Source organism: Nicotiana sylvestris, chromosome 3 (genome assembly GCF_000393655.2).
Source record: "Nicotiana sylvestris chromosome 3, ASM39365v2, whole genome shotgun sequence".
In the NCBI taxonomy this organism is placed as follows: Eukaryota; Viridiplantae; Streptophyta; class Magnoliopsida; order Solanales; family Solanaceae; genus Nicotiana; species Nicotiana sylvestris.
Genome location: NC_091059.1, coordinates 89,673,478 through 89,682,941, shown reverse-complemented (window position 1 = coordinate 89,682,941; position 9,464 = coordinate 89,673,478). Strand labels below are relative to the sequence as shown.

The 9,464-nt window shown below is 35.9% G+C and overlaps 1 long non-coding RNA gene across 1 annotated transcript; it reads left to right on the top strand.

The window, feature by feature from the left end:
• The first annotated feature begins 2,287 nt into the window (after positions 1–2,287).
• On the top strand, positions 2,288–4,729 carry LOC104229708 (uncharacterized). Its single transcript, XR_711693.2, has 3 exons — positions 2,288–2,439; positions 3,090–3,151; positions 4,443–4,729. It is a non-coding gene; the product is annotated as an uncharacterized lncRNA (long non-coding RNA).
• Positions 4,730–9,464: the final 4,735 nt, after the last annotated feature.

Sequence of the window (9,464 nt, the reverse complement as noted above, 5' to 3'; positions counted from 1 at the left end):
CTGGAGCCCGGTACAGGTTTAATATAATATGTGAGATTGCGTACTAATTAAATAGTTAGTAGGCATAATTTATAATTATCTAGGCTAGGGAGCAATATAATAGCTTTGGAATAATAGGCACGAAAGATTTGGGCCAAGCCCATTTTACGTTGCTGCTAGGTTTGAAGTAGAGTAAATAAGTAAAATTGTTCTTTTAGTTCTAATAGATACGCAAATACCTAAAGAAGAGAGAAAAGGGCTTCAAGTAGTCGCCGACGCATGCGAGTAGGAAGAAAAGGCTGTAGAGGGTCTTTGGTGGAGTTGACCAGGTATATTGTTAAATTCATCCCATAACTGTATTTTGGATTATATGGTGAGGAAAGAGAGTAAAAGCACGAAGGGTGATGCTGTGCACATTTCATTTATATGATTGCTTTGGTGAGGACGAGAGTAAAAGCACGAAGGGTGATGCCGTGCATTTGTTGCTTTCTGATTCTTTGTTGATATCCGAGTTATGTTGTTTCTTTCATTACTTGTTGTTATTTGATTTACTTCGAGGTTATAGATTCCCTTACCCTATTTGCCTTGTGATTGTTGTTTGGGTGAGGAAGAGCATAAAACACGAAGTGTGATGCCGTGTATTGTTTTGGTGAGGACGAGAGTAAAAGCACGAAGGGTGATGCCGTGCAAATTGTTGACTTTTGATACTTGTTGACATTCTGGCTTTGTTATTTCTTTCTGTTATTGAGGATTTCTATTTGAAACTGTTAGCTCCCCATAGCATGTTTTCACCCTCTCTTAGCTGTTTAAATTCTGTATATTTCCTTTTATTGCATGTATCTGTACAGGTTGTTTTTGGTAGGTCCTGTCTAGCCTCGTCACTACTTCGCCGGGGTTGGGCCATGCACTTACCAGCACATGGGGTCGGTTGTACTGATGCTACACTCTGTGCATCTTTTTGCACAGATCCAGGAGCAACTTTTGGACCTCAGCAGTAGGATTTGATCGGGAGCTGACTTCAGTCCAGAGACACCAAGGTAGCCTTGGTGACGTCCGTAGGCCCGGAGTCTCTCTCTCTTTATTCAGTTTGTTATCTTTTGTACAAAAACAAACAGTTTATAATTTTCTTTCAGACGATTGTATTTAGTAAATCTTAGAAGTTCGTGAGCATTGTGATACCAATCTTGGGTAGAGAATTATGTTAAACTTTCCGCATTTCTATTCAGCTTTTATATAAGTTAAGACTTCCGCTTGAAATTTTTAATTATGTTGCCTTTATTACATGTTGATAATTATGGAAAGGAATATGTGTTGAACGAAAGGTAATTTAAGTTGGCTTGCCTAGCTCCTATTAGTAGGCGCCATCACAACCCCGAGGGTGGGAAATCCGGGTCGTGACAAGTTAGTATCAGAGCTCTAGGTTACATAGGTCTCACAACTCACGGACAAGCTCAGTAGAGTCTGAGGGATCGGTACGGAGACGTCTGTATTTATCCCGCAGAAGCTACCGAGTTAGGAAAACTTCACATTTGTTCTTTCTTGTCGTGTGGTTCTGTTTCCCCAATACTAATTGAATTTCTACTCTGTTCTGTCGCAGATGGCGAGAACATGCGCTTCCTCATCTACCGCTCAGCCGCCTGAGCCCCCAGCAGCAGCTTCCACTAGGGGCTGAGGGCGAGGCCGAGGTAAGGGCAGAGCTTAGCCCCGAGCAACAGCACCAGTGGCGGAGTCTCGGGTTGATTTAGAGGTGGAGAATGTGATGACCCAAAGGGTCATCACCTGTTTTCTTATCCATTTTGTGCTTTCGAGGCCTTGAAAACCTCATTTAGAGTCGCCTCGATTTGCGTGCGTAGTCCGGGCGTATAGCCAGAAAACGTAAATATGAAATTTTGTGAAGAATGCTAAGTTTTGATGTTAAAATGAATAAATTTGACTTTGGTCAACATTTTGGGCAAACGGACCCGGACCCGTGATTCGATGGTCCCAGAGGGTCCGTAGGAAAATATGGGACTTGGGCATATGCCCGAAATTTACTTCGAGGTCCCTAGCTCGAGAAAGAAATTTTTGATGAAAATTGTAAGACTGAAATTCTAAGGATTTAAAGAAATTGATTAATGTTTGATCTCGTTGGTATCGGGCCCGTATTTTGGTTCTGGAGCCCGGTACAGGTTTAATATAATATGTGAGATTGCGTACTAATTAAATAGTTAGTAGGCATAATTTATAATTACCTAGGCTAGGGAGCAATATAATAGCTTTGGAATAATAGGCACGAAAGATTTGGGCCAAGCCCATTTTACGTTGCTGCTAGGTTTGAAGTAGAGTAAATAAGTAAAATTGTTCTTTTAGTTCTAATAGATACGCAAATACCTAAAGAAGAGAGAAAAGGGCTTCAAGTAGTCGCCGACGCATGCGAGTAGGAAGAAAAGGCTGTAGAGGGTCTTTGGTGGAGTTGACCAGGTATATTGTTAAATTCATCCCATAACTGTATTTTGGATTAAACTAAGGAGAAATAATTAAGTGAAGATGCTTCAGTTATGCATGTAAAGAGTCAGCAATTTTTTTTTTTAAATTTATTTTTATTTCTTGTTTTTCTTTCTTTGTTGATGTTTCATCTATCACGTTGTGCCTTTAACAGACAATGTATAGTATCGTACCTTTCAATAGCAAATCAGGTATAAATTTTTATTTATTTTATTGGAGATCTTTTCTGATAACAAAGTAATTATAATAAAAGAATAAGTTAATTCTCTGAATTCATTTACAACGTTGACAAGAGTTGGAACACAGTGATCTTGGTAATATTTTATGTAAATAGACTTGAATGTTACATTACATATTCATGTAGATTCCCTTATTGATAGATTAGTTACATTACATATTCATGTAAATAGACTTGAATGTTTTTTTAAGTCACGTATAGCTAGGGGTTTATTAACAAAACGTAAGGTCCAGTATACTTAGGAACCTTTTTAAGTTAATGAGTTTTACATATATGAGTGATTAAAGGATTAGCTGAATAGATAGTAAGCCAATTATTGAATTTTGTACGAGAAGTATGAGGTAATTCCAACTAACATATTTGACATTGTTAATTAATATTTGCATAGATTGAGGTCGTTTGATTGGTGTTCTAGACGTTGCAAGGTTGGAGAAACTCTCTGTTAGCGAGGTAAGTGTTTGGTCTAACCTTAGCTTGAGGAATTATGAGTCGAGTCCTATTTGATATGTGATAATTGTTGAATACGACGTATAGGCATGGTGACGAGTATCGATACACCAGAGTCTAGCATGACCGTGAGTCTTATTTGTGTTTATTCGAATTTTGTGATACCTCTTCCTTGTTAAATTGATAAATTTCATATAGTGTGAAGAGTTTGAGGAAGAATTATGATTTGTACATTCTTGGAGCATTGGCTCGAGTATATCGTAAAGCGTGAAAGTATATGAAATGATTGAACCCCTTTGGAGCGTTGGCTCAGGTGGTAAAGTGAGATAAGAGGTAAAAAGTGAAAGAAAGAGAAAGAATTATTGAATTGCTCCCTTGCTGGGATGCTTGTTGCTTTGTTGACTATCTCCCTTGCCGGGATGCTGAGATTATTGATATTGTTCCCTTGCCGGGTTTTAACTGCTTAATTGTGCTCCCTTTCCGGGAGTTAGCTATTTATTTGTATTCCCTTGCCGGGGTTTCTATTATTATTTGTTTAATCCCCTGCCCCTTATTTGTGATTGTTGCTTGGGTGAGGAAGAGTGATAAAGCACGAAGGGTGATACCGTGCATTGTTTGCTATTGTGAGGAAAGAGTGTAAAACACGAAGGGTGATGTCGTGCCGCACGATGTACCATTCTGTGCCAATTTTATTGATTATATGGTGAGGAAAGAGAGTAAAAGCACGAAGGGTGATGCCATGCACATTTCATTTATATGATTGCTTTGGTGAGGACGAGAGTAAAAGCACGAAGGGTGATGTCGTGCATTTGTTGCTTTCTGATTCTTTGTTGATATCCGAGTTATGTTGTTTCTTTCATTGCTTGTTGTTATTTGATTTACTTCGAGGTTATAGATTCCCTTACCCTATTTGCCTTGTGATTTTTGTTTGGGTGAGGAAGAGCGTAGAGCACGAAGGGTGATGCCATATATTGTTTTGGTGAGGACGAGAGTAAAAGCACGAAGGGTGATGCAGTATATATTGTGACTTTTAATACTTGTTGACATTCTGGCTTTGTTATTTCTTTCTGTTATTGAGGATTTCTATTTGAAACTGTTAGCTCCCCATAGCATGCTTTCCCCCCTCTTAGCTGTTTAAATTCTGTATATTTCTTTTTATTGCATATATCTGCACAAGTTGTTTTTGGTAGGTCCTGTCTAGCCTCGTCACTACTTCGCCGGGGTTAGGCCAGGTACTTACCAGCACATGGGGTCGGTTGTGCTGATGCTACACTCTGTGCATCTTTTTGCACAGATCCAGGAGCAGCTTTTGGACCTCAGCAGTAGGATTTGATCGGGAGCTGACTTCAGTCCAGAGACTCCGAGGTAGTCTTGCTGACGTCCGCAGGCCCGAAGTCTCTCTCTCTCTTTATTCAGTTTGTTATCTTTTGTACCGAAACAAACATTTTATAATTTTCTTTCAGACGATCGTATTTAGTAAATCTTAGAAGTTCGTGAGCATTGTGACACCAATCTTGGGTAGAGAATTATGTTAAACTTTCCGCATTTCTATTCAGCTTTTATATAAGTTAAGACTTCCGCTTGAAATTTTTAATTATGTTGCCTTTATTACATGTTGATAATTATGGAAAGGAATATGTCTTGAACGGAAGGTAATTTAAGTTGGCTTGCCTAGCTCCTATTAGTAGGCACCATCACAACCCTAAGGGTGGAAAATCCGGATCGTGACACAAAAATATTTATATTTATTTTTGTGCTAAAGTAAATTATCATTAGGAATGACATGTGAAAAAATATATCGCATCGTCGTTGAAAAGTAAATAATATAATTATTACGTTTTTCTATCACTATATCTCTATCTTTATAAGTATATATCATAAAATTGACAATAATATGCTAGCCATTCTAAGGAAGACACATGATGAACGAATTATTATACAAAAATAATAATTTTTTCTGGCAATAACTTCTTGATATGTATACGACTGTAAAACAAGGCAAAAACTTTACACATGAAATATTTGCAACTATAAGCGATGTTAAAATATCTAAAAATAAGGAAACGATCAAGATGAATTTGTATATACTAGAATAAATAATATTGTTCAAAAATTACTTCGTTGCATTGAGTTTTATCGTCAATAAATGTGCAACAACAGATATAACAACAAAAACCACAACAACCCGGTATAATCCTACTAGTGGGGTCTGGGGAGGGTAGTATGTACGCAGACCTTACCCCTACCTTGCGGTAGAAAGGTTGTTTTCAAATAGACCATCGACATCCTTCCCTCCAAGAACTCCCCACCTTGCTCTTGGGGTGACTTACTCACAACCTCTTAGTTGGGAGTGGGGGTTGCTTACTATCAGAGCAACCCCTCTTGTCAAGGTGGGGAACAACAGATATAGGAAACCAAAAATGGATAAGGCGGAATACTCTAAATCCACACTAAAATTGGCACAGATTATTAATTAGTTACACTCGTGGTTTCAATTACCTTCATGAACTTGACTATTTGATATAGCCATTACCCCCTTGGAAGTTGATGTGATAAAGACTATGGATACATTATCTTTTAAGCGCGTGAAAGTGAAGAAAAATAGAAAAAATAAATTACAAGTGGTTTATTTTTTAACCGTTAATTGTAACATAGTCATCCGTAATGATTTATTTGTTACAATCATGTAATTGTTTTGCTTCATTTTTATATAAAAATGTGTACTTTACCCTAGCTTTTATTCTTTTTAATTTCTTCTATGGATATAATGTCTATTTGTTCCAATTGCGTAGTTTTTATTTTCGGGCAAATTTTTGAAATTTTTAGTCGGAACTCCATTATTTTATGAAAATAACTTCTAGCTAAAATAATAGAGTACTAACTATGTATTTCTTGTTATTTTTCTTTAGATATAATGGTTATTGGATTTTTATTTTTGAGTCAAATCAGTAATTATTTTGGCCACATCTCCATTATTTTTTACATTGCCAAAATAATAAACTTACAATTGTGTATTTTTTTTATTTCTTATTTGGATGCAATGACTATTTTATTTTAACTGTGCATTTTCTTTTTCGGCCAAAATCTATAAAAATATACTTACTTCAAGCTCCATAATATTTAGCTAAATAATTTTTTTTAGCTAAAATAATAAAGTTTAAGCTAGGTATATTTTTTAGATGCCATAACTATTTATTTTAACCATGTATTTCTTCTTTTTTTCATGTCAAATCTAACAAAAATAACTAAAACTTCATCATTGTTAGCTAAATAATTTTTTTAGCTTAAATAAAGAAGTTCTAGCCAAGTTTTATTATAACATTTATTTCAAAAATATTATCTAAAAATGTAATACACTTAAAAAGGTAAATATATATTTTATTGTTAAAAAATGCCACATGGCCAGGAAAAAATCACGTATCAGGCAAGTGCATGCCACTTTTCTAGGATGAGATTGTTTAAGGGGGTAACAACTATCGAATAATCAAGTTCATGGAGGTAATTAAAATCTACAAATAGTTCAAGCGTGTAACCAATAATCCGTGCCAAGTTTAAGGGTATTTTAATTAAGGTATTTTGCCAATGGATAACCAAGTGAGAAAAGGTGTTACCACTCATTTGATGTGTACAACAACAAATTATGATAGTGACCGATATAGCAACAAATACTACTAAAAAGACGTCTCCTTCTCCCCAAATTTAAGCTTTAATTATTCATATTCATCATGTTTAAAGTGTGGATTAAATACCTTATTGTGCTAATATATTGAATGATTTTTATCCTTTTATAAAGTGAGTTATTGTTACTTTAATTATTCTCGTTCTTTAATGTTTCCAAAGGGATTAGCTAACCCTAGGACTCACCCATTAACTCCGAATTGATTTTGGGAAAGATATTTTGGGTTGGTAAAGATTAATTACCAAGAACTTGAGGTTTTAACCCTCATTTTATAGGTTCTACCTAGGGATATGATTGAACTACTTGTAGCCATTCCGGGTGTGCTTAATCTCTTAATTGTTTTAGGGATAATTTAATTAGGAAGTCTTGTTACTCTTCGGAAGAAGCTAATTAAGAATTATTATCTGTGGCTAATTAACACAAACTCGCTCATATTTGTGTAATCGTGAAATACATTGGATCGTTACTTGAGTGTAATTCCCGATGCATTCATACTTGTAGCCATTGATCATTTTACTTGCTTTCGAGGTTAGTTTACATTTCGGCATTTATATATAAACATTTTCTAAACCAAAATCTAAGTGTTTGGCATAGTGCGATAAGTGATAATTCTGTTACATTCCTAATCGCCTAAATATTGTTCTCTGTGGGATTCGACCCCGACTCATAGTTGGGTAAATTATATTGCATTCAACCGTGTCCATTTATTTTTTAGTAGTGGATTTGGACATCATCACAAGACACATAGGTTCAATCAAACAGAAGTAGACATGCTATTGCAGTAAACATATAGGTTGAACAGAAGTAGACATGCTATTGCACTAGACATATAGGTTTGATTAAGTAGAAGAAAGGCATGCTAATTATAAGGAAGCACATAGGTTAAATTGAATAGCAGGAAGCATATAGTCTACTTGAATGGTAGTACACATACTGACTAGGAACAATAAGCATGAAGCACATAGGTCTAGTTAGAGATGGGCTGGATGATATAAAGATCCTACTGATTTAATAACATAAAAGTGGACATGCTGGGAATAGGAAATACACAAGTTAAATCATACAGAAGTTTGCATGATAGTAAAGTGGGGGCATACCAGTTAAGAATTCAGGGTAGAAGAATGAAACAAACAAGGTCCAAAGGTCTAGCCCTGGCTTCCAGCCGGCTAGACACTGTAGCAGCAAAGAGCGGGAGATTGTGATAGAGGAAGAGATGAAGAATTTTGTATACTTTCAATGTCTCTATATGTGTATTGAACTATTGTTCGTGTCTTTGAGAGGCAAAATGAGAGTGTATATATAACACTTAGGGAGTAGAACAAATAAGGTAAAGAGAATCAAAGTTCAATCAATTAGGGATCAATCAACCAATCACAGAATCAATTTCTATAGGGAAGTCCGGGAAAGACCCCTTTAATTGGGGAATAATCAATTAACAGTCATAACAGGGTTTCAATTAAGGCAATGAATCAAAATCATACCATGTAGGGTGTCAGTAAAAATCCCCAAACTACTATCAACTAATTAAGGCAAGTAAGAAAAGATAGGGAAGCAGGTCACAAATAATGAAGCCAGTAAAATCCCAACACACTGATTTTAACAGGGCAATTAATAGGAAATAATCGGTAAAAATCTTCAAAGAGTATTGATTTCATAGGAAAGAATTATCTGAGTCCTTAAATAGGAATCAACCAAGTAAGAATCCCAAAGGGTTATGATTTTAACAAGAAAGAAGATTGTTCAGATCCTTAACAGAAATTAATCAAGTAAAAAATTCCACAAAATACTGATTTTAACAAGGAAAATCATTTAGGTCTCTAAATAGAATAAGTTAATACGACTGGCTCACATAGATAAACATAATATCGAAACAGAATTGAAGAAATCAGTATAACACACAGAATCATCTAGGATTTGAGCATGCATGCGAAAATTAGTCAAGATAGTGAAGAAACATTTAATAAAAATACTGAGAAGTTAGAAAAATCTTTAAAGAAAAGTCTGGGATGAACCCTAATTTTAGAAAGAGTAAACGAAGCCGAAACAATTAATTAAACCAAAAGGATTTTAAAGGAAAACACCCAATAATACTCGAATAACTTCAAATCTATAAAGATCTGAGAAGAATCGAATAGTAGTGAAACTAGGGTTTTCAGAAAATAGCAGAGATGAAGAGAATCGATCAAAAACCCGCAGATTCGTACTAAAAACAAGAGAAAATCCATACTCATAGACGAAAAAAATGGCATGAGATAGGTCGATAAACAACTTTCAAGCCAAAACAGGTTGGATTTCCATGAGATCTTCTTAAGGACTCATGAAATCAAACAGCAAGAGGGTACATGAGACTGGTGATGGTCAGAGAACGCACGGAAAGACCATTGAAGGGTTGTTCCCACCGGTGACGGTGATTAGGGTGAGGATGAGTTGAGAGAGAATTGAAGAGATGAGGGATGGATTCAAGGGTGGCAAAGTGTAACAATGAGTTGGGTTAGGGGGTCATTTGGGTTAAAAAAAGGTAAGAAGGAATGGGAGTCGTTGATCTCAGTGATCAACGGCCAGGATTAGAAGGGGTCTGGATGGATTTAGATTTAATTGGGCTAGGTTTGTTTTGAATTGGGCTTGGGTTTATTAAAT